Raw genomic sequence first — 20456 nt, 5'->3', positions numbered from 1 at the left:
TATATGCTGAATTTTGTCACCAATTGCTTAAGGTTTCCGTGGTGTAGTGGTTATCACATCCGCTTAACACGCGGAAGGTCCTGAGTTCAATCCTCAGCGGAAACAAATATTTTTTTTGGCACCATGGAAAAAGAAACCTTATGATCAAGAAAGAATTTTAAGTGTATTGCCACAGTTTTGACTTAGATGCAGAATGTAAATTAAATACTTGTTTCATTCTTCAAAAAGGCAGTATGAACGATGTTAAAAGAAGCCAATTTCTACTTGAAATGTCATACTAACAGATTTCTTACATGACTGGCTTCAACGGCAAAGCACATCTATAGGAATGGTATGGAAGTTGAAGCCAAAAAATGTAAATGAATAGAATTCCAATTCTTAAAAATATCAGTGCGTCGGCCGGGAGTCGAACCCGGATCGATTGCTTGGAAGGCAACCATGCTAACCGTTACACCACCGACGCTATACATCCTTTCTTAATGCTTTTAATACTTATAAATACGACATATTTCTGTTTGTTCGCTCTTGTATGATTGAATTAAAATTTCTGAATTGAAATTGGAATTTGAATATGCAGGTATGCCACCGTGGCTTTCACCTCAATTATGATTCAGTTTAAAGGACAGTGGTAAAAAAAAAAAATAACTAGTTCAACTTTTTATAAGTATATAGTTTTAACATAAATCATGGTTGATATCCCCATTTTTACTTCTTAGAATGGTACAGCAGTTCATTCGAGAAAAAAAAAAAAACTTTACCTTAGAAAATCAAAAACCAAAAAGAGTGCGTCGGCCGGGAGTCGAACCCGGATCGATTGCTTGGAAGGCAACCATGCTAACCGTTACACCACCGACGCCTTGGAAACAATATGAATATTTTTCCTCTAAAAATGTCCTTATCGCCACGTATGTATATTGACATCGCCCCAGGGCAATCTAGCAAGGAATAAACAAAATGAAGATTGTGGTAGCTCAAATTCAGATTTATTACGACCGTCTTTATTCGTTTATTATAAAAATGAAAACTTCAGATAAACTGATTATCGGCTTGCTTGGTGTCTGTAAGTGGAATTATAGCAATCTTGTGCACACGTGTTATGTAAAGAGTTCAGTGTTTATATCGCTATGTATATTTATCAACGTGCAGACGTCAGCTTAAATTCTGCTCATGCATATGCATACTTATAAAGCACAGTTGGTTAACAAAATGAGTTGAAAGCAACGTACGGTAGTTTGAAAACATTGAGGAAATATTTAAAACGGAACTTCAAAATGAAATGTGCCTGGCAGCCACATTTTGACACTATATATGAATCAAGTGTATAATTTTCCGAACATTCGCTGCTGTAATGAATGATGTTTTGACATGAAAAATTAGGGCTCGTCCGGGAGTCGAACCCGGGACCTCTCGCACCCGAAGCGAGAATCATACCCCTAGACCAACGAGCCTGGTATTAGAACTAGTCGAATAGAAGCAATATAAACATAAAGTTTGCTGGGAAAGCATAATAGTATATATTGTTTTCTGTTAAACAGGAAAATGCTTTGCGGTATAAGTTTTTGTTATATGTATATTTCTCGAGTATACTACTAATAACCGTAATATGTTGTTCGAGTAAATCCAATGACAGTTTAAAGTGAATGTCGCATAGGTACATATGTATATATGCTTTTGGAAGTGTTAGCTGCAGGCACTGAGAGTAAAATCTGATTACAGTTTGTGAAGCTATCATAAATTTACATTCGTGTAAACTGTCGCTAATTCTTTCATACGCAAAATAGTGCTCAGTTTAGAATTGGCTTCCCGATAGTTATATGCTGAATTTTGTCACCAATTGCTTAAGGTTTCCGTGGTGTAGTGGTTATCACATCCGCTTAACACGCGGAAGGTCCTGAGTTCAATCCTCAGCGGAAACAAATATTTTTTTTGGCACCATGGAAAAAGAAACCTTATGATCAAGAAAGAATTTTAAGTGTATTGCCACAGTTTTGACTTAGATGCAGAATGTAAATTAAATACTTGTTTCATTCTTCAAAAAGGCAGTATGAACGATGTTAAAAGAAGCCAATTTCTACTTGAAATGTCATACTAACAGATTTCTTACATGACTGGCTTCAACGGCAAAGCACATCTATAGGAATGGTATGGAAGTTGAAGCCAAAAAATGTAAATGAATAGAATTCCAATTCTTAAAAATATCAGTGCGTCGGCCGGGAGTCGAACCCGGATCGATTGCTTGGAAGGCAACCATGCTAACCGTTACACCACCGACGCTATACATCCTTTCTTAATGCTTTTAATACTTATAAATACGACATATTTCTGTTTGTTCGCTCCTGTATGATTGAATTAAAATTTCTGAATTGAAATTGGAATTTGAATATGCAGGTATGCCACCGTGGCTTTCACCTCAATTATGATTCAGTTTAAAGGACAGTGGTAAAAAAAAAAAAATAACTAGTTCAACTTTTTATAAGTATATAGTTTTAACATAAATCATGGTTGATATCCCCATTTTTACTTCTGAGAATGGTACAGCAGTTCATTCGAGAAAAAGAAAAAAATCTTTACCTTAGAAAATCAAAAACCAAAAAGAGTGCGTCGGCCGGGAGTCGAACCCGGATCGATTGCTTGGAAGGCAACCATGCTAACCGTTACACCACCGACGCCTTGGAAACAATATGAATATTTTTCCTCTAAAAATGTCCTTATCGCCACGTATGTAATATTGACATCGCCCCAGGGCAATCTAGCAAGGAATAAACAAAATGAAGATTGTGGTAGCTCAAATTCAGATTTATTACGACCGTCTTTATTCGTTTATTATAAAAATGAAAACTTCAGATAAACTGATTATCGGCTTGCTTGGTGTCTGTAAGTGGAATTATAGCAATCTTGTGCACACGTGTTATGTAAAGAGTTCAGTGTTTATATCGCTATGTATATTTATCAACGTGCAGACGTCAGCTTAAATTCTGCTCATGCATATGCATACTTATAAAGCACAGTTGGTTAACAAAATGAGTTGAAAGCAACGTACGGTAGTTTGAAAACATTGAGGAAATATTTAAAACGGAACTTCAAAATGAAATGTGCCTGGCAGCCACATTTTGACACTATATATGAATCAAGTGTATAATTTTCCGAACATTCGCTGCTGTAATGAATGATGTTTTGACATGAAAAATTAGGGCTCGTCCGGGAGTCGAACCCGGGACCTCTCGCACCCGAAGCGAGAATCATACCCCTAGACCAACGAGCCTGGTATTAGAACTAGTCGAATAGAAGCAATATAAACATAAAGTTTGCTGGGAAAGCATAATAGTATATATTGTTTTCTGTTAAACAGGAAAATGCATTGCGGTATAAGTTTTTGTTATATGTATATTTCTCGAGTATACTACTAATAACCGTAATATGTTGTTCGAGTAAATCCAATGACAGTTTAAAGTGAATGTCGCATAGGTACATATGTATATATGCTTTTGGAAGTGTTAGCTGCAGGCACTGAGAGTAAAATCTGATTACAGTTTGTGAAGCTATCATAAATTTACATTCGTGTAAACTGTCGCTAATTCTTTCATACGCAAAATAGTGCTCAGTTTAGAATTGGCTTCCCGATAGTTATATGCTGAATTTTGTCACCAATTGCTTAAGGTTTCCGTGGTGTAGTGGTTATCACATCCGCTTAACACGCGGAAGGTCCTGAGTTCAATCCTCAGCGGAAACAAATATTTTTTTTGGCACCATGGAAAAAGAAACCTTATGATCAAGAAAGAATTTTAAGTGTATTGCCACAGTTTTGACTTAGATGCAGAATGTAAATTAAATACTTGTTTCATTCTTCAAAAAGGCAGTATGAACGATGTTAAAAGAAGCCAATTTCTACTTGAAATGTCATACTAACAGATTTCTTACATGACTGGCTTCAACGGCAAAGCACATCTATAGGAATGGTATGGAAGTTGAAGCCAAAAAATGTAAATGAATAGAATTCCAATTCTTAAAAATATCAGTGCGTCGGCCGGGAGTCGAACCCGGATCGATTGCTTGGAAGGCAACCATGCTAACCGTTACACCACCGACGCTATACATCCTTTCTTAATGCTTTTAATACTTATAAATACGACATATTTCTGTTTGTTCGCTCTTGTATGATTGAATTAAAATTTCTGAATTGAAATTGGAATTTGAATATGCAGGTATGCCACCGTGGCTTTCACCTCAATTATGATTCAGTTTAAAGGACAGTGGTAAAAAAAAAAAATAACTAGTTCAACTTTTTATAAGTATATAGTTTTAACATAAATCATGGTTGATATCCCCATTTTTACTTCTTAGAATGGTACAGCAGTTCATTCGAGAAAAAGAAAAAAATCTTTACCTTAGAAAATCAAAAACCAAAAAGAGTGCGTCGGCCGGGAGTCGAACCCGGATCGATTGCTTGGAAGGCAACCATGCTAACCGTTACACCACCGACGCCTTGGAAACAATATGAATATTTTTCCTCTAAAAATGTCCTTATCGCCACGTATGTATATTGACATCGCCCCAGGGCAATCTAGCAAGGAATAAACAAAATGAAGATTGTGGTAGCTCAAATTCAGATTTATTACGACCGTCTTTATTCGTTTATTATAAAAATGAAAACTTCAGATAAACTGATTATCGGCTTGCTTGGTGTCTGTAAGTGGAATTATAGCAATCTTGTGCACACGTGTTATGTAAAGAGTTCAGTGTTTATATCGCTATGTATATTTATCAACGTGCAGACGTCAGCTTAAATTCTGCTCATGCATATGCATACTTATAAAGCACAGTTGGTTAACAAAATGAGTTGAAAGCAACGTACGGTAGTTTGAAAACATTGAGGAAATATTTAAAACGGAACTTCAAAATGAAATGTGCCTGGCAGCCACATTTTGACACTATATATGAATCAAGTGTATAATTTTCCGAACATTCGCTGCTGTAATGAATGATGTTTTGACATGAAAAATTAGGGCTCGTCCGGGAGTCGAACCCGGGACCTCTCGCACCCGAAGCGAGAATCATACCCCTAGACCAACGAGCCTGGTATTAGAACTAGTCGAATAGAAGCAATATAAACATAAAGTTTGCTGGGAAAGCATAATAGTATATATTGTTTTCTGTTAAACAGGAAAATGCTTTGCGGTATAAGTTTTTGTTATATGTATATTTCTCGAGTATACTACTAATAACCGTAATATGTTGTTCGAGTAAATCCAATGACAGTTTAAAGTGAATGTCGCATAGGTACATATGTATATATGCTTTTGGAAGTGTTAGCTGCAGGCACTGAGAGTAAAATCTGATTACAGTTTGTGAAGCTATCATAAATTTACATTCGTGTAAACTGTCGCTAATTCTTTCATACGCAAAATAGTGCTCAGTTTAGAATTGGCTTCCCGATAGTTATATGCTGAATTTTGTCACCAATTGCTTAAGGTTTCCGTGGTGTAGTGGTTATCACATCCGCTTAACACGCGGAAGGTCCTGAGTTCAATCCTCAGCGGAAACAAATATTTTTTTTGGCACCATGGAAAAAGAAACCTTATGATCAAGAAAGAATTTTAAGTGTATTGCCACAGTTTTGACTTAGATGCAGAATGTAAATTAAATACTTGTTTCATTCTTCAAAAAGGCAGTATGAACGATGTTAAAAGAAGCCAATTTCTACTTGAAATGTCATACTAACAGATTTCTTACATGACTGGCTTCAACGGCAAAGCACATCTATAGGAATGGTATGGAAGTTGAAGCCAAAAAATGTAAATGAATAGAATTCCAATTCTTAAAAATATCAGTGCGTCGGCCGGGAGTCGAACCCGGATCGATTGCTTGGAAGGCAACCATGCTAACCGTTACACCACCGACGCTATACATCCTTTCTTAATGCTTTTAATACTTATAAATACGACATATTTCTGTTTGTTCGCTCTTGTATGATTGAATTAAAATTTCTGAATTGAAATTGGAATTTGAATATGCAGGTATGCCACCGTGGCTTTCACCTCAATTATGATTCAGTTTAAAGGACAGTGGTAAAAAAAAAAAATAACTAGTTCAACTTTTTATAAGTATATAGTTTTAACATAAATCATGGTTGATATCCCCATTTTTACTTCTTAGAATGGTACAGCAGTTCATTCGAGAAAAAGAAAAAAATCTTTACCTTAGAAAATCAAAAACAGTGCGTCGGCCGGGAGTCGAACCCGGATCGATTGCTTGGAAGGCAACCATGCTAACCGTTACACCACCGACGCCTTGGAAACAATATGAATATTTTTCCTCTAAAAATGTCCTTATCGCCACGTATGTATATTGACATCGCCCCAGGGCAATCTAGCAAGGAATAAACAAAATGAAGATTGTGGTAGCTCAAATTCAGATTTATTACGACCGTCTTTATTCGTTTATTATAAAAATGAAAACTTCAGATAAACTGATTATCGGCTTGCTTGGTGTCTGTAAGTGGAATTATAGCAATCTTGTGCACACGTGTTATGTAAAGAGTTCAGTGTTTATATCGCTATGTATATTTATCAACGTGCAGACGTCAGCTTAAATTCTGCTCATGCATATGCATACTTATAAAGCACAGTTGGTTAACAAAATGAGTTGAAAGCAACGTACGGTAGTTTGAAAACATTGAGGAAATATTTAAAACGGAACTTCAAAATGAAATGTGCCTGGCAGCCACATTTTGACACTATATATGAATCAAGTGTATAATTTTCCGAACATTCGCTGCTGTAATGAATGATGTTTTGACATGAAAAATTAGGGCTCGTCCGGGAGTCGAACCCGGGACCTCTCGCACCCGAAGCGAGAATCATACCCCTAGACCAACGAGCCTGGTATTAGAACTAGTCGAATAGAAGCAATATAAACATAAAGTTTGCTGGGAAAGCATAATAGTATATATTGTTTTCTGTTAAACAGGAAAATGCTTTGCGGTATAAGTTTTTGTTATATGTATATTTCTCGAGTATACTACTAATAACCGTAATATGTTGTTCGAGTAAATCCAATGACAGTTTAAAGTGAATGTCGCATAGGTACATATGTATATATGCTTTTGGAAGTGTTAGCTGCAGGCACTGAGAGTAAAATCTGATTACAGTTTGTGAAGCTATCATAAATTTACATTCGTGTAAACTGTCGCTAATTCTTTCATACGCAAAATAGTGCTCAGTTTAGAATTGGCTTCCCGATAGTTATATGCTGAATTTTGTCACCAATTGCTTAAGGTTTCCGTGGTGTAGTGGTTATCACATCCGCTTAACACGCGGAAGGTCCTGAGTTCAATCCTCAGCGGAAACAAATATTTTTTTTGGCACCATGGAAAAAGAAACCTTATGATCAAGAAAGAATTTTAAGTGTATTGCCACAGTTTTGACTTAGATGCAGAATGTAAATTAAATACTTGTTTCATTCTTCAAAAAGGCAGTATGAACGATGTTAAAAGAAGCCAATTTCTACTTGAAATGTCATACTAACAGATTTCTTACATGACTGGCTTCAACGGCAAAGCACATCTATAGGAATGGTATGGAAGTTGAAGCCAAAAAATGTAAATGAATAGAATTCCAATTCTTAAAAATATCAGTGCGTCGGCCGGGAGTCGAACCCGGATCGATTGCTTGGAAGGCAACCATGCTAACCGTTACACCACCGACGCTATACATCCTTTCTTAATGCTTTTAATACTTATAAATACGACATATTTCTGTTTGTTCGCTCTTGTATGATTGAATTAAAATTTCTGAATTGAAATTGGAATTTGAATATGCAGGTATGCCACCGTGGCTTTCACCTCAATTATGATTCAGTTTAAAGGACAGTGGTAAAAAAAAAAAAATAACTAGTTCAACTTTTTATAAGTATATAGTTTTAACATAAATCATGGTTGATATCCCCATTTTTACTTCTTAGAATGGTACAGCAGTTCATTCGAGAAAAAGAAAAAAATCTTTACCTTAGAAAATCAAAAACCAAAAAGAGTGCGTCGGCCGGGAGTCGAACCCGGATCGATTGCTTGGAAGGCAACCATGCTAACCGTTACACCACCGACGCCTTGGAAACAATATGAATATTTTTCCTCTAAAAAATGTCCTTATCGCCACGTATGTATATTGACATCGCCCCAGGGCAATCTAGCAAGGAATAAACAAAATGAAGATTGTGGTAGCTCAAATTCAGATTTATTACGACCGTCTTTATTCGTTTATTATAAAAATGAAAACTTCAGATAAACTGATTATCGGCTTGCTTGGTGTCTGTAAGTGGAATTATAGCAATCTTGTGCACACGTGTTATGTAAAGAGTTCAGTGTTTATATCGCTATGTATATTTATCAACGTGCAGACGTCAGCTTAAATTCTGCTCATGCATATGCATACTTATAAAGCACAGTTGGTTAACAAAATGAGTTGAAAGCAACGTACGGTAGTTTGAAAACATTGAGGAAATATTTAAAACGGAACTTCAAAATGAAATGTGCCTGGCAGCCACATTTTGACACTATATATGAATCAAGTGTATAATTTTCCGAACATTCGCTGCTGTAATGAATGATGTTTTGACATGAAAAATTAGGGCTCGTCCGGGAGTCGAACCCGGGACCTCTCGCACCCGAAGCGAGAATCATACCCCTAGACCAACGAGCCTGGTATTAGAACTAGTCGAATAGAAGCAATATAAACATAAAGTTTGCTGGGAAAGCATAATAGTATATATTGTTTTCTGTTAAACAGGAAAATGCATTGCGGTATAAGTTTTTGTTATATGTATATTTCTCGAGTATACTACTAATAACCGTAATATGTTGTTCGAGTAAATCCAATGACAGTTTAAAGTGAATGTCGCATAGGTACATATGTATATATGCTTTTGGAAGTGTTAGCTGCAGGCACTGAGAGTAAAATCTGATTACAGTTTGTGAAGCTATCATAAATTTACATTCGTGTAAACTGTCGCTAATTCTTTCATACGCAAAATAGTGCTCAGTTTAGAATTGGCTTCCCGATAGTTATATGCTGAATTTTGTCACCAATTGCTTAAGGTTTCCGTGGTGTAGTGGTTATCACATCCGCTTAACACGCGGAAGGTCCTGAGTTCAATCCTCAGCGGAAACAAATATTTTTTTTGGCACCATGGAAAAAGAAACCTTATGATCAAGAAAGAATTTTAAGTGTATTGCCACAGTTTTGACTTAGATGCAGAATGTAAATTAAATACTTGTTTCATTCTTCAAAAAGGCAGTATGAACGATGTTAAAAGAAGCCAATTTCTACTTGAAATGTCATACTAACAGATTTCTTACATGACTGGCTTCAACGGCAAAGCACATCTATAGGAATGGTATGGAAGTTGAAGCCAAAAAATGTAAATGAATAGAATTCCAATTCTTAAAAATATCAGTGCGTCGGCCGGGAGTCGAACCCGGATCGATTGCTTGGAAGGCAACCATGCTAACCGTTACACCACCGACGCTATACATCCTTTCTTAATGCTTTTAATACTTATAAATACGACATATTTCTGTTTGTTCGCTCTTGTATGATTGAATTAAAATTTCTGAATTGAAATTGGAATTTGAATATGCAGGTATGCCACCGTGGCTTTCACCTCAATTATGATTCAGTTTAAAGGACAGTGGTAAAAAAAAAAAATAACTAGTTCAACTTTTTATAAGTATATAGTTTTAACATAAATCATGGTTGATATCCCCATTTTTACTTCTTAGAATGGTACAGCAGTTCATTCGAGAAAAAAAAAAAAACTTTACCTTAGAAAATCAAAAACCAAAAAGAGTGCGTCGGCCGGGAGTCGAACCCGGATCGATTGCTTGGAAGGCAACCATGCTAACCGTTACACCACCGACGCCTTGGAAACAATATGAATATTTTTCCTCTAAAAATGTCCTTATCGCCACGTATGTATATTGACATCGCCCCAGGGCAATCTAGCAAGGAATAAACAAAATGAAGATTGTGGTAGCTCAAATTCAGATTTATTACGACCGTCTTTATTCGTTTATTATAAAAATGAAAACTTCAGATAAACTGATTATCGGCTTGCTTGGTGTCTGTAAGTGGAATTATAGCAATCTTGTGCACACGTGTTATGTAAAGAGTTCAGTGTTTATATCGCTATGTATATTTATCAACGTGCAGACGTCAGCTTAAATTCTGCTCATGCATATGCATACTTATAAAGCACAGTTGGTTAACAAAATGAGTTGAAAGCAACGTACGGTAGTTTGAAAACATTGAGGAAATATTTAAAACGGAACTTCAAAATGAAATGTGCCTGGCAGCCACATTTTGACACTATATATGAATCAAGTGTATAATTTTCCGAACATTCGCTGCTGTAATGAATGATGTTTTGACATGAAAAATTAGGGCTCGTCCGGGAGTCGAACCCGGGACCTCTCGCACCCGAAGCGAGAATCATACCCCTAGACCAACGAGCCTGGTATTAGAACTAGTCGAATAGAAGCAATATAAACATAAAGTTTGCTGGGAAAGCATAATAGTATATATTGTTTTCTGTTAAACAGGAAAATGCTTTGCGGTATAAGTTTTTGTTATATGTATATTTCTCGAGTATACTACTAATAACCGTAATATGTTGTTCGAGTAAATCCAATGACAGTTTAAAGTGAATGTCGCATAGGTACATATGTATATATGCTTTTGGAAGTGTTAGCTGCAGGCACTGAGAGTAAAATCTGATTACAGTTTGTGAAGCTATCATAAATTTACATTCGTGTAAACTGTCGCTAATTCTTTCATACGCAAAATAGTGCTCAGTTTAGAATTGGCTTCCCGATAGTTATATGCTGAATTTTGTCACCAATTGCTTAAGGTTTCCGTGGTGTAGTGGTTATCACATCCGCTTAACACGCGGAAGGTCCTGAGTTCAATCCTCAGCGGAAACAAATATTTTTTTTGGCACCATGGAAAAAGAAACCTTATGATCAAGAAAGAATTTTAAGTGTATTGCCACAGTTTTGACTTAGATGCAGAATGTAAATTAAATACTTGTTTCATTCTTCAAAAAGGCAGTATGAACGATGTTAAAAGAAGCCAATTTCTACTTGAAATGTCATACTAACAGATTTCTTACATGACTGGCTTCAACGGCAAAGCACATCTATAGGAATGGTATGGAAGTTGAAGCCAAAAAATGTAAATGAATAGAATTCCAATTCTTAAAAATATCAGTGCGTCGGCCGGGAGTCGAACCCGGATCGATTGCTTGGAAGGCAACCATGCTAACCGTTACACCACCGACGCTATACATCCTTTCTTAATGCTTTTAATACTTATAAATACGACATATTTCTGTTTGTTCGCTCCTGTATGATTGAATTAAAATTTCTGAATTGAAATTGGAATTTGAATATGCAGGTATGCCACCGTGGCTTTCACCTCAATTATGATTCAGTTTAAAGGACAGTGGTAAAAAAAAAAAAATAACTAGTTCAACTTTTTATAAGTATATAGTTTTAACATAAATCATGGTTGATATCCCCATTTTTACTTCTGAGAATGGTACAGCAGTTCATTCGAGAAAAAGAAAAAAATCTTTACCTTAGAAAATCAAAAACCAAAAAGAGTGCGTCGGCCGGGAGTCGAACCCGGATCGATTGCTTGGAAGGCAACCATGCTAACCGTTACACCACCGACGCCTTGGAAACAATATGAATATTTTTCCTCTAAAAATGTCCTTATCGCCACGTATGTAATATTGACATCGCCCCAGGGCAATCTAGCAAGGAATAAACAAAATGAAGATTGTGGTAGCTCAAATTCAGATTTATTACGACCGTCTTTATTCGTTTATTATAAAAATGAAAACTTCAGATAAACTGATTATCGGCTTGCTTGGTGTCTGTAAGTGGAATTATAGCAATCTTGTGCACACGTGTTATGTAAAGAGTTCAGTGTTTATATCGCTATGTATATTTATCAACGTGCAGACGTCAGCTTAAATTCTGCTCATGCATATGCATACTTATAAAGCACAGTTGGTTAACAAAATGAGTTGAAAGCAACGTACGGTAGTTTGAAAACATTGAGGAAATATTTAAAACGGAACTTCAAAATGAAATGTGCCTGGCAGCCACATTTTGACACTATATATGAATCAAGTGTATAATTTTCCGAACATTCGCTGCTGTAATGAATGATGTTTTGACATGAAAAATTAGGGCTCGTCCGGGAGTCGAACCCGGGACCTCTCGCACCCGAAGCGAGAATCATACCCCTAGACCAACGAGCCTGGTATTAGAACTAGTCGAATAGAAGCAATATAAACATAAAGTTTGCTGGGAAAGCATAATAGTATATATTGTTTTCTGTTAAACAGGAAAATGCTTTGCGGTATAAGTTTTTGTTATATGTATATTTCTCGAGTATACTACTAATAACCGTAATATGTTGTTCGAGTAAATCCAATGACAGTTTAAAGTGAATGTCGCATAGGTACATATGTATATATGCTTTTGGAAGTGTTAGCTGCAGGCACTGAGAGTAAAATCTGATTACAGTTTGTGAAGCTATCATAAATTTACATTCGTGTAAACTGTCGCTAATTCTTTCATACGCAAAATAGTGCTCAGTTTAGAATTGGCTTCCCGATAGTTATATGCTGAATTTTGTCACCAATTGCTTAAGGTTTCCGTGGTGTAGTGGTTATCACATCCGCTTAACACGCGGAAGGTCCTGAGTTCAATCCTCAGCGGAAACAAATATTTTTTTTGGCACCATGGAAAAAGAAACCTTATGATCAAGAAAGAATTTTAAGTGTATTGCCACAGTTTTGACTTAGATGCAGAATGTAAATTAAATACTTGTTTCATTCTTCAAAAAGGCAGTATGAACGATGTTAAAAGAAGCCAATTTCTACTTGAAATGTCATACTAACAGATTTCTTACATGACTGGCTTCAACGGCAAAGCACATCTATAGGAATGGTATGGAAGTTGAAGCCAAAAAATGTAAATGAATAGAATTCCAATTCTTAAAAATATCAGTGCGTCGGCCGGGAGTCGAACCCGGATCGATTGCTTGGAAGGCAACCATGCTAACCGTTACACCACCGACGCTATACATCCTTTCTTAATGCTTTTAATACTTATAAATACGACATATTTCTGTTTGTTCGCTCCTGTATGATTGAATTAAAATTTCTGAATTGAAATTGGAATTTGAATATGCAGGTATGCCACCGTGGCTTTCACCTCAATTATGATTCAGTTTAAAGGACAGTGGTAAAAAAAAAAAAATAACTAGTTCAACTTTTTATAAGTATATAGTTTTAACATAAATCATGGTTGATATCCCCATTTTTACTTCTGAGAATGGTACAGCAGTTCATTCGAGAAAAAGAAAAAAATCTTTACCTTAGAAAATCAAAAACCAAAAAGAGTGCGTCGGCCGGGAGTCGAACCCGGATCGATTGCTTGGAAGGCAACCATGCTAACCGTTACACCACCGACGCCTTGGAAACAATATGAATATTTTTCCTCTAAAAATGTCCTTATCGCCACGTATGTAATATTGACATCGCCCCAGGGCAATCTAGCAAGGAATAAACAAAATGAAGATTGTGGTAGCTCAAATTCAGATTTATTACGACCGTCTTTATTCGTTTATTATAAAAATGAAAACTTCAGATAAACTGATTATCGGCTTGCTTGGTGTCTGTAAGTGGAATTATAGCAATCTTGTGCACACGTGTTATGTAAAGAGTTCAGTGTTTATATCGCTATGTATATTTATCAACGTGCAGACGTCAGCTTAAATTCTGCTCATGCATATGCATACTTATAAAGCACAGTTGGTTAACAAAATGAGTTGAAAGCAACGTACGGTAGTTTGAAAACATTGAGGAAATATTTAAAACGGAACTTCAAAATGAAATGTGCCTGGCAGCCACATTTTGACACTATATATGAATCAAGTGTATAATTTTCCGAACATTCGCTGCTGTAATGAATGATGTTTTGACATGAAAAATTAGGGCTCGTCCGGGAGTCGAACCCGGGACCTCTCGCACCCGAAGCGAGAATCATACCCCTAGACCAACGAGCCTGGTATTAGAACTAGTCGAATAGAAGCAATATAAACATAAAGTTTGCTGGGAAAGCATAATAGTATATATTGTTTTCTGTTAAACAGGAAAATGCTTTGCGGTATAAGTTTTTGTTATATGTATATTTCTCGAGTATACTACTAATAACCGTAATATGTTGTTCGAGTAAATCCAATGACAGTTTAAAGTGAATGTCGCATAGGTACATATGTATATATGCTTTTGGAAGTGTTAGCTGCAGGCACTGAGAGTAAAATCTGATTACAGTTTGTGAAGCTATCATAAATTTACATTCGTGTAAACTGTCGCTAATTCTTTCATACGCAAAATAGTGCTCAGTTTAGAATTGGCTTCCCGATAGTTATATGCTGAATTTTGTCACCAATTGCTTAAGGTTTCCGTGGTGTAGTGGTTATCACATCCGCTTAACACGCGGAAGGTCCTGAGTTCAATCCTCAGCGGAAACAAATATTTTTTTTGGCACCATGGAAAAAGAAACCTTATGATCAAGAAAGAATTTTAAGTGTATTGCCACAGTTTTGACTTAGATGCAGAATGTAAATTAAATACTTGTTTCATTCTTCAAAAAGGCAGTATGAACGATGTTAAAAGAAGCCAATTTCTACTTGAAATGTCATACTAACAGATTTCTTACATGACTGGCTTCAACGGCAAAGCACATCTATAGGAATGGTATGGAAGTTGAAGCCAAAAAATGTAAATGAATAGAATTCCAATTCTTAAAAATATCAGTGCGTCGGCCGGGAGTCGAACCCGGATCGATTGCTTGGAAGGCAACCATGCTAACCGTTACACCACCGACGCTATACATCCTTTCTTAATGCTTTTAATACTTATAAATACGACATATTTCTGTTTGTTCGCTCTTGTATGATTGAATTAAAATTTCTGAATTGAAATTGGAATTTGAATATGCAGGTATGCCACCGTGGCTTTCACCTCAATTATGATTCAGTTTAAAGGACAGTGGTAAAAAAAAAAAATAACTAGTTCAACTTTTTATAAGTATATAGTTTTAACATAAATCATGGTTGATATCCCCATTTTTACTTCTTAGAATGGTACAGCAGTTCATTCGAGAAAAAGAAAAAAATCTTTACCTTAGAAAATCAAAAACCAAAAAGAGTGCGTCGGCCGGGAGTCGAACCCGGATCGATTGCTTGGAAGGCAACCATGCTAACCGTTACACCACCGACGCCTTGGAAACAATATGAATATTTTTCCTCTAAAAATGTCCTTATCGCCACGTATGTATATTGACATCGCCCCAGGGCAATCTAGCAAGGAATAAACAAAATGAAGATTGTGGTAGCTCAAATTCAGATTTATTACGACCGTCTTTATTCGTTTATTATAAAAATGAAAACTTCAGATAAACTGATTATCGGCTTGCTTGGTGTCTGTAAGTGGAATTATAGCAATCTTGTGCACACGTGTTATGTAAAGAGTTCAGTGTTTATATCGCTATGTATATTTATCAACGTGCAGACGTCAGCTTAAATTCTGCTCATGCATATGCATACTTATAAAGCACAGTTGGTTAACAAAATGAGTTGAAAGCAACGTACGGTAGTTTGAAAACATTGAGGAAATATTTAAAACGGAACTTCAAAATGAAATGTGCCTGGCAGCCACATTTTGACACTATATATGAATCAAGTGTATAATTTTCCGAACATTCGCTGCTGTAATGAATGATGTTTTGACATGAAAAATTAGGGCTCGTCCGGGAGTCGAACCCGGGACCTCTCGCACCCGAAGCGAGAATCATACCCCTAGACCAACGAGCCTGGTATTAGAACTAGTCGAATAGAAGCAATATAAACATAAAGTTTGCTGGGAAAGCATAATAGTATATATTGTTTTCTGTTAAACAGGAAAATGCTTTGCGGTATAAGTTTTTGTTATATGTATATTTCTCGAGTATACTACTAATAACCGTAATATGTTGTTCGAGTAAATCCAATGACAGTTTAAAGTGAATGTCGCATAGGTACATATGTATATATGCTTTTGGAAGTGTTAGCTGCAGGCACTGAGAGTAAAATCTGATTACAGTTTGTGAAGCTATCATAAATTTACATTCGTGTAAACTGTCGCTAATTCTTTCATACGCAAAATAGTGCTCAGTTTAGAATTGGCTTCCCGATAGTTATATGCTGAATTTTGTCACCAATTGCTTAAGGTTTCCGTGGTGTAGTGGTTATCACATCCGCTTAACACGCGGAAGGTCCTGAGTTCAATCCTCAGCGGAAACAAATATTTTTTTTGGCACCATGGAAAAAGAAACCTTATGATCAAGAAAGAATTTTAAGTGTATTGCCACAGTTTTGACTTAGATGCAGAATGTAAATTAAATACTTGTTTCATTCTTCAAAAAGGCAGTATGAACGATGTTAAAAGAAGCCAATTTCTACTTGAAATGTCATACTAACAGATTTCTTACATGACTGGCTTCAACGGCAAAGCACATCTATAGGAATGGTATGGAAGTTGAAGCCAAAAAATGTAAATGAATAGAATTCCAATTCTTAAAAATATCAGTGCGTCGGCCGGGAGTCGAACCCGGATCGATTGCTTGGAAGGCAACCATGCTAACCGTTACACCACCGACGCTATACATCCTTTCTTAATGCTTTTAATACTTATAAATACGACATATTTCTGTTTGTTCGCTCTTGTATGATTGAATTAAAATTTCTGAATTGAAATTGGAATTTGAATATGCAGGTATGCCACCGTGGCTTTCACCTCAATTATGATTCAGTTTAAAGGACAGTGGTAAAAAAAAAAAATAACTAGTTCAACTTTTTATAAGTATATAGTTTTAACATAAATCATGGTTAATATCCCCATTTTTACTTCTTAGAATGGTACAGCAGTTCATTCGAGAAAAAGAAAAAAATCTTTACCTTAGAAAATCAAAAACCAAAAAGAGTGCGTCGGCCGGGAGTCGAACCCGGATCGATTGCTTGGAAGGCAACCATGCTAACCGTTACACCACCGACGCCTTGGAAACAATATGAATATTTTTCCTCTAAAAATGTCCTTATCGCCACGTATGTATATTGACATCGCCCCAGGGCAATCTAGCAAGGAATAAACAAAATGAAGATTGTGGTAGCTCAAATTCAGATTTATTACGACCGTCTTTATTCGTTTATTATAAAAATGAAAACTTCAGATAAACTGATTATCGGCTTGCTTGGTGTCTGTAAGTGGAATTATAGCAATCTTGTGCACACGTGTTATGTAAAGAGTTCAGTGTTTATATCGCTATGTATATTTATCAACGTGCAGACGTCAGCTTAAATTCTGCTCATGCATATGCATACTTATAAAGCACAGTTGGTTAACAAAATGAGTTGAAAGCAACGTACGGTAGTTTGAAAACATTGAGGAAATATTTAAAACGGAACTTCAAAATGAAATGTGCCTGGCAGCCACATTTTGACACTATATATGAATCAAGTGTATAATTTTCCGAACATTCGCTGCTGTAATGAATGATGTTTTGACATGAAAAATTAGGGCTCGTCCGGGAGTCGAACCCGGGACCTCTCGCACCCGAAGCGAGAATCATACCCCTAGACCAACGAGCCTGGTATTAGAACTAGTCGAATAGAAGCAATATAAACATAAAGTTTGCTGGGAAAGCATAATAGTATATATTGTTTTCTGTTAAACAGGAAAATGCTTTGCGGTATAAGTTTTTGTTATATGTATATTTCTCGAGTATACTACTAATAACCGTAATATGTTGTTCGAGTAAATCCAATGACAGTTTAAAGTGAATGTCGCATAGGTACATATGTATATATGCTTTTGGAAGTGTTAGCTGCAGGCACTGAGAGTAAAATCTGATTACAGTTTGTGAAGCTATCATAAATTTACATTCGTGTAAACTGTCGCTAATTCTTTCATACGCAAAATAGTGCTCAGTTTAGAATTGGCTTCCCGATAGTTATATGCTGAATTTTGTCACCAATTGCTTAAGGTTTCCGTGGTGTAGTGGTTATCACATCCGCTTAACACGCGGAAGGTCCTGAGTTCAATCCTCAGCGGAAACAAATATTTTTTTTGGCACCATGGAAAAAGAAACCTTATGATCAAGAAAGAATTTTAAGTGTATTGCCACAGTTTTGACTTAGATGCAGAATGTAAATTAAATACTTGTTTCATTCTTCAAAAAGGCAGTATGAACGATGTTAAAAGAAGCCAATTTCTACTTGAAATGTCATACTAACAGATTTCTTACATGACTGGCTTCAACGGCAAAGCACATCTATAGGAATGGTATGGAAGTTGAAGCCAAAAAATGTAAATGAATAGAATTCCAATTCTTAAAAATATCAGTGCGTCGGCCGGGAGTCGAACCCGGATCGATTGCTTGGAAGGCAACCATGCTAACCGTTACACCACCGACGCTATACATCCTTTCTTAATGCTTTTAATACTTATAAATACGACATATTTCTGTTTGTTCGCTCTTGTATGATTGAATTAAAATTTCTGAATTGAAATTGGAATTTGAATATGCAGGTATGCCACCGTGGCTTTCACCTCAATTATGATTCAGTTTAAAGGACAGTGGTAAAAAAAAAAAAATAACTAGTTCAACTTTTTATAAGTATATAGTTTTAACATAAATCATGGTTGATATCCCCATTTTTACTTCTTAGAATGGTACAGCAGTTCATTCGAGAAAAAGAAAAAAATCTTTACCTTAGAAAATCAAAAACCAAAAAGAGTGCGTCGGCCGGGAGTCGAACCCGGATCGATTGCTTGGAAGGCAACCATGCTAACCGTTACACCACCGACGCCTTGGAAACAATATGAATATTTTTCCTCTAAAAATGTCCTTATCGCCACGTATGTATATTGACATCGCCCCAGGGCAATCTAGCAAGGAATAAACAAAATGAAGATTGTGGTAGCTCAAATTCAGATTTATTACGACCGTCTTTATTCGTTTATTATAAAAATGAAAACTTCAGATAAACTGATTATCGGCTTGCTTGGTGTCTGTAAGTGGAATTATAGCAATCTTGTGCACACGTGTTATGTAAAGAGTTCAGTGTTTATATCGCTATGTATATTTATCAACGTGCAGACGTCAGCTTAAATTCTGCTCATGCATATGCATACTTATAAAGCACAGTTGGTTAACAAAATGAGTTGAAAGCAACGTACGGTAGTTTGAAAACATTGAGGAAATATTTAAAACGGAACTTCAAAATGAAATGTGCCTGGCAGCCACATTTTGACACTATATATGAATCAAGTGTATAATTTTCCGAACATTCGCTGCTGTAATGAATGATGTTTTGACATGAAAAATTAGGGCTCGTCCGGGAGTCGAACCCGGGACCTCTCGCACCCGAAGCGAGAATCATACCCCTAGACCAACGAGCCTGGTATTAGAACTAGTCGAATAGAAGCAATATAAACATAAAGTTTGCTGGGAAAGCATAATAGTATATATTGTTTTCTGTTAAACAGGAAAATGCTTTGCGGTATAAGTTTTTGTTATATGTATATTTCTCGAGTATACTACTAATAACCGTAATATGTTGTTCGAGTAAATCCAATGACAGTTTAAAGTGAATGTCGCATAGGTACATATGTATATATGCTTTTGGAAGTGTTAGCTGCAGGCACTGAGAGTAAAATCTGATTACAGTTTGTGAAGCTATCATAAATTTACATTCGTGTAAACTGTCGCTAATTCTTTCATACGCAAAATAGTGCTCAGTTTAGAATTGGCTTCCCGATAGTTATATGCTGAATTTTGTCACCAATTGCTTAAGGTTTCCGTGGTGTAGTGGTTATCACATCCGCTTAACACGCGGAAGGTCCTGAGTTCAATCCTCAGCGGAAACAAATATTTTTTTTGGCACCATGGAAAAAGAAACCTTATGATCAAGAAAGAATTTTAAGTGTATTGCCACAGTTTTGACTTAGATGCAGAATGTAAATTAAATACTTGTTTCATTCTTCAAAAAGGCAGTATGAACGATGTTAAAAGAAACCAATTTCTACTTGAAATGTCATACTAACAGATTTCTTACATGACTGGCTTCAACGGCAAAGCACATCTATAGGAATGGTATGGAAGTTGAAGCCAAAAAATGTAAATGAATAGAATTCCAATTCTTAAAAATATCAGTGCGTCGGCCGGGAGTCGAACCCGGATCGATTGCTTGGAAGGCAACCATGCTAACCGTTACACCACCGACGCTATACATCCTTTCTTAATGCTTTTAATACTTATAAATACGACATATTTCTGTTTGTTCGCT

General features: G+C 36.2%; 46 non-coding genes across 46 annotated transcripts; 12 read left to right on the top strand and 34 right to left on the bottom strand.

The window, feature by feature from the left end:
* Positions 1-32: 32 nt before the first annotated feature.
* Trnav-aac (transfer RNA valine (anticodon AAC)) lies at positions 33-105 on the top strand. Its single transcript has one exon. It is a non-coding gene; the product is annotated as a tRNA-Val (tRNA).
* A 286-nt stretch (positions 106-391) lies between these two features.
* Positions 392-463, bottom strand: Trnag-ucc (transfer RNA glycine (anticodon UCC)). Its single transcript has one exon. It is a non-coding gene; the product is annotated as a tRNA-Gly (tRNA).
* A 321-nt stretch (positions 464-784) lies between these two features.
* Positions 785-856, bottom strand: Trnag-ucc (transfer RNA glycine (anticodon UCC)). Its single transcript has one exon. It is a non-coding gene; the product is annotated as a tRNA-Gly (tRNA).
* A 520-nt stretch (positions 857-1376) lies between these two features.
* Trnap-cgg (transfer RNA proline (anticodon CGG)) lies at positions 1377-1448 on the bottom strand. The gene has a single exon. It is a non-coding gene; the product is annotated as a tRNA-Pro (tRNA).
* A 395-nt stretch (positions 1449-1843) lies between these two features.
* On the top strand, positions 1844-1916 carry Trnav-aac (transfer RNA valine (anticodon AAC)). Its single transcript has one exon. It is a non-coding gene; the product is annotated as a tRNA-Val (tRNA).
* Positions 1917-2202: 286 nt separating this feature from the next.
* Positions 2203-2274, bottom strand: Trnag-ucc (transfer RNA glycine (anticodon UCC)). Its single transcript has one exon. It is a non-coding gene; the product is annotated as a tRNA-Gly (tRNA).
* Positions 2275-2597: 323 nt separating this feature from the next.
* On the bottom strand, positions 2598-2669 carry Trnag-ucc (transfer RNA glycine (anticodon UCC)). The gene has a single exon. It is a non-coding gene; the product is annotated as a tRNA-Gly (tRNA).
* A 521-nt stretch (positions 2670-3190) lies between these two features.
* On the bottom strand, positions 3191-3262 carry Trnap-cgg (transfer RNA proline (anticodon CGG)). Its single transcript has one exon. It is a non-coding gene; the product is annotated as a tRNA-Pro (tRNA).
* A 395-nt stretch (positions 3263-3657) lies between these two features.
* Positions 3658-3730, top strand: Trnav-aac (transfer RNA valine (anticodon AAC)). Its single transcript has one exon. It is a non-coding gene; the product is annotated as a tRNA-Val (tRNA).
* Positions 3731-4016: 286 nt separating this feature from the next.
* On the bottom strand, positions 4017-4088 carry Trnag-ucc (transfer RNA glycine (anticodon UCC)). The gene has a single exon. It is a non-coding gene; the product is annotated as a tRNA-Gly (tRNA).
* Positions 4089-4410: 322 nt separating this feature from the next.
* On the bottom strand, positions 4411-4482 carry Trnag-ucc (transfer RNA glycine (anticodon UCC)). Its single transcript has one exon. It is a non-coding gene; the product is annotated as a tRNA-Gly (tRNA).
* A 520-nt stretch (positions 4483-5002) lies between these two features.
* Positions 5003-5074, bottom strand: Trnap-cgg (transfer RNA proline (anticodon CGG)). The gene has a single exon. It is a non-coding gene; the product is annotated as a tRNA-Pro (tRNA).
* A 395-nt stretch (positions 5075-5469) lies between these two features.
* Trnav-aac (transfer RNA valine (anticodon AAC)) lies at positions 5470-5542 on the top strand. Its single transcript has one exon. It is a non-coding gene; the product is annotated as a tRNA-Val (tRNA).
* Positions 5543-5828: 286 nt separating this feature from the next.
* Trnag-ucc (transfer RNA glycine (anticodon UCC)) lies at positions 5829-5900 on the bottom strand. Its single transcript has one exon. It is a non-coding gene; the product is annotated as a tRNA-Gly (tRNA).
* A 315-nt stretch (positions 5901-6215) lies between these two features.
* Trnag-ucc (transfer RNA glycine (anticodon UCC)) lies at positions 6216-6287 on the bottom strand. Its single transcript has one exon. It is a non-coding gene; the product is annotated as a tRNA-Gly (tRNA).
* Positions 6288-6807: 520 nt separating this feature from the next.
* Positions 6808-6879, bottom strand: Trnap-cgg (transfer RNA proline (anticodon CGG)). The gene has a single exon. It is a non-coding gene; the product is annotated as a tRNA-Pro (tRNA).
* Positions 6880-7274: 395 nt separating this feature from the next.
* Trnav-aac (transfer RNA valine (anticodon AAC)) lies at positions 7275-7347 on the top strand. Its single transcript has one exon. It is a non-coding gene; the product is annotated as a tRNA-Val (tRNA).
* A 286-nt stretch (positions 7348-7633) lies between these two features.
* Positions 7634-7705, bottom strand: Trnag-ucc (transfer RNA glycine (anticodon UCC)). The gene has a single exon. It is a non-coding gene; the product is annotated as a tRNA-Gly (tRNA).
* Positions 7706-8028: 323 nt separating this feature from the next.
* On the bottom strand, positions 8029-8100 carry Trnag-ucc (transfer RNA glycine (anticodon UCC)). Its single transcript has one exon. It is a non-coding gene; the product is annotated as a tRNA-Gly (tRNA).
* A 521-nt stretch (positions 8101-8621) lies between these two features.
* On the bottom strand, positions 8622-8693 carry Trnap-cgg (transfer RNA proline (anticodon CGG)). Its single transcript has one exon. It is a non-coding gene; the product is annotated as a tRNA-Pro (tRNA).
* A 395-nt stretch (positions 8694-9088) lies between these two features.
* Trnav-aac (transfer RNA valine (anticodon AAC)) lies at positions 9089-9161 on the top strand. Its single transcript has one exon. It is a non-coding gene; the product is annotated as a tRNA-Val (tRNA).
* Positions 9162-9447: 286 nt separating this feature from the next.
* Trnag-ucc (transfer RNA glycine (anticodon UCC)) lies at positions 9448-9519 on the bottom strand. Its single transcript has one exon. It is a non-coding gene; the product is annotated as a tRNA-Gly (tRNA).
* A 321-nt stretch (positions 9520-9840) lies between these two features.
* On the bottom strand, positions 9841-9912 carry Trnag-ucc (transfer RNA glycine (anticodon UCC)). The gene has a single exon. It is a non-coding gene; the product is annotated as a tRNA-Gly (tRNA).
* Positions 9913-10432: 520 nt separating this feature from the next.
* On the bottom strand, positions 10433-10504 carry Trnap-cgg (transfer RNA proline (anticodon CGG)). Its single transcript has one exon. It is a non-coding gene; the product is annotated as a tRNA-Pro (tRNA).
* A 395-nt stretch (positions 10505-10899) lies between these two features.
* Positions 10900-10972, top strand: Trnav-aac (transfer RNA valine (anticodon AAC)). Its single transcript has one exon. It is a non-coding gene; the product is annotated as a tRNA-Val (tRNA).
* Positions 10973-11258: 286 nt separating this feature from the next.
* Trnag-ucc (transfer RNA glycine (anticodon UCC)) lies at positions 11259-11330 on the bottom strand. The gene has a single exon. It is a non-coding gene; the product is annotated as a tRNA-Gly (tRNA).
* Positions 11331-11653: 323 nt separating this feature from the next.
* On the bottom strand, positions 11654-11725 carry Trnag-ucc (transfer RNA glycine (anticodon UCC)). The gene has a single exon. It is a non-coding gene; the product is annotated as a tRNA-Gly (tRNA).
* A 521-nt stretch (positions 11726-12246) lies between these two features.
* Positions 12247-12318, bottom strand: Trnap-cgg (transfer RNA proline (anticodon CGG)). The gene has a single exon. It is a non-coding gene; the product is annotated as a tRNA-Pro (tRNA).
* A 395-nt stretch (positions 12319-12713) lies between these two features.
* On the top strand, positions 12714-12786 carry Trnav-aac (transfer RNA valine (anticodon AAC)). Its single transcript has one exon. It is a non-coding gene; the product is annotated as a tRNA-Val (tRNA).
* A 286-nt stretch (positions 12787-13072) lies between these two features.
* Trnag-ucc (transfer RNA glycine (anticodon UCC)) lies at positions 13073-13144 on the bottom strand. Its single transcript has one exon. It is a non-coding gene; the product is annotated as a tRNA-Gly (tRNA).
* A 323-nt stretch (positions 13145-13467) lies between these two features.
* Trnag-ucc (transfer RNA glycine (anticodon UCC)) lies at positions 13468-13539 on the bottom strand. The gene has a single exon. It is a non-coding gene; the product is annotated as a tRNA-Gly (tRNA).
* Positions 13540-14060: 521 nt separating this feature from the next.
* Positions 14061-14132, bottom strand: Trnap-cgg (transfer RNA proline (anticodon CGG)). The gene has a single exon. It is a non-coding gene; the product is annotated as a tRNA-Pro (tRNA).
* A 395-nt stretch (positions 14133-14527) lies between these two features.
* On the top strand, positions 14528-14600 carry Trnav-aac (transfer RNA valine (anticodon AAC)). Its single transcript has one exon. It is a non-coding gene; the product is annotated as a tRNA-Val (tRNA).
* Positions 14601-14886: 286 nt separating this feature from the next.
* On the bottom strand, positions 14887-14958 carry Trnag-ucc (transfer RNA glycine (anticodon UCC)). Its single transcript has one exon. It is a non-coding gene; the product is annotated as a tRNA-Gly (tRNA).
* Positions 14959-15280: 322 nt separating this feature from the next.
* Positions 15281-15352, bottom strand: Trnag-ucc (transfer RNA glycine (anticodon UCC)). The gene has a single exon. It is a non-coding gene; the product is annotated as a tRNA-Gly (tRNA).
* Positions 15353-15872: 520 nt separating this feature from the next.
* Positions 15873-15944, bottom strand: Trnap-cgg (transfer RNA proline (anticodon CGG)). The gene has a single exon. It is a non-coding gene; the product is annotated as a tRNA-Pro (tRNA).
* A 395-nt stretch (positions 15945-16339) lies between these two features.
* Trnav-aac (transfer RNA valine (anticodon AAC)) lies at positions 16340-16412 on the top strand. The gene has a single exon. It is a non-coding gene; the product is annotated as a tRNA-Val (tRNA).
* A 286-nt stretch (positions 16413-16698) lies between these two features.
* Positions 16699-16770, bottom strand: Trnag-ucc (transfer RNA glycine (anticodon UCC)). The gene has a single exon. It is a non-coding gene; the product is annotated as a tRNA-Gly (tRNA).
* Positions 16771-17092: 322 nt separating this feature from the next.
* On the bottom strand, positions 17093-17164 carry Trnag-ucc (transfer RNA glycine (anticodon UCC)). The gene has a single exon. It is a non-coding gene; the product is annotated as a tRNA-Gly (tRNA).
* Positions 17165-17684: 520 nt separating this feature from the next.
* On the bottom strand, positions 17685-17756 carry Trnap-cgg (transfer RNA proline (anticodon CGG)). The gene has a single exon. It is a non-coding gene; the product is annotated as a tRNA-Pro (tRNA).
* Positions 17757-18151: 395 nt separating this feature from the next.
* Trnav-aac (transfer RNA valine (anticodon AAC)) lies at positions 18152-18224 on the top strand. Its single transcript has one exon. It is a non-coding gene; the product is annotated as a tRNA-Val (tRNA).
* Positions 18225-18510: 286 nt separating this feature from the next.
* On the bottom strand, positions 18511-18582 carry Trnag-ucc (transfer RNA glycine (anticodon UCC)). Its single transcript has one exon. It is a non-coding gene; the product is annotated as a tRNA-Gly (tRNA).
* A 323-nt stretch (positions 18583-18905) lies between these two features.
* Trnag-ucc (transfer RNA glycine (anticodon UCC)) lies at positions 18906-18977 on the bottom strand. The gene has a single exon. It is a non-coding gene; the product is annotated as a tRNA-Gly (tRNA).
* Positions 18978-19497: 520 nt separating this feature from the next.
* On the bottom strand, positions 19498-19569 carry Trnap-cgg (transfer RNA proline (anticodon CGG)). The gene has a single exon. It is a non-coding gene; the product is annotated as a tRNA-Pro (tRNA).
* A 395-nt stretch (positions 19570-19964) lies between these two features.
* On the top strand, positions 19965-20037 carry Trnav-aac (transfer RNA valine (anticodon AAC)). Its single transcript has one exon. It is a non-coding gene; the product is annotated as a tRNA-Val (tRNA).
* A 286-nt stretch (positions 20038-20323) lies between these two features.
* On the bottom strand, positions 20324-20395 carry Trnag-ucc (transfer RNA glycine (anticodon UCC)). Its single transcript has one exon. It is a non-coding gene; the product is annotated as a tRNA-Gly (tRNA).
* Positions 20396-20456: the final 61 nt, after the last annotated feature.

This window comes from Perna viridis, chromosome 9, assembly GCF_037379345.1.
Source record: "Perna viridis isolate PV_CMFRI_1.1 ecotype Kerala chromosome 9, ASM3737934v1, whole genome shotgun sequence".
NCBI lineage: Eukaryota > Metazoa > Mollusca > Bivalvia > Mytilida > Mytilidae > Perna > Perna viridis.
The sequence above is the reverse complement of the archived record's forward strand: the minus strand, read 5'-3'. Positions and strand labels throughout refer to the sequence as shown.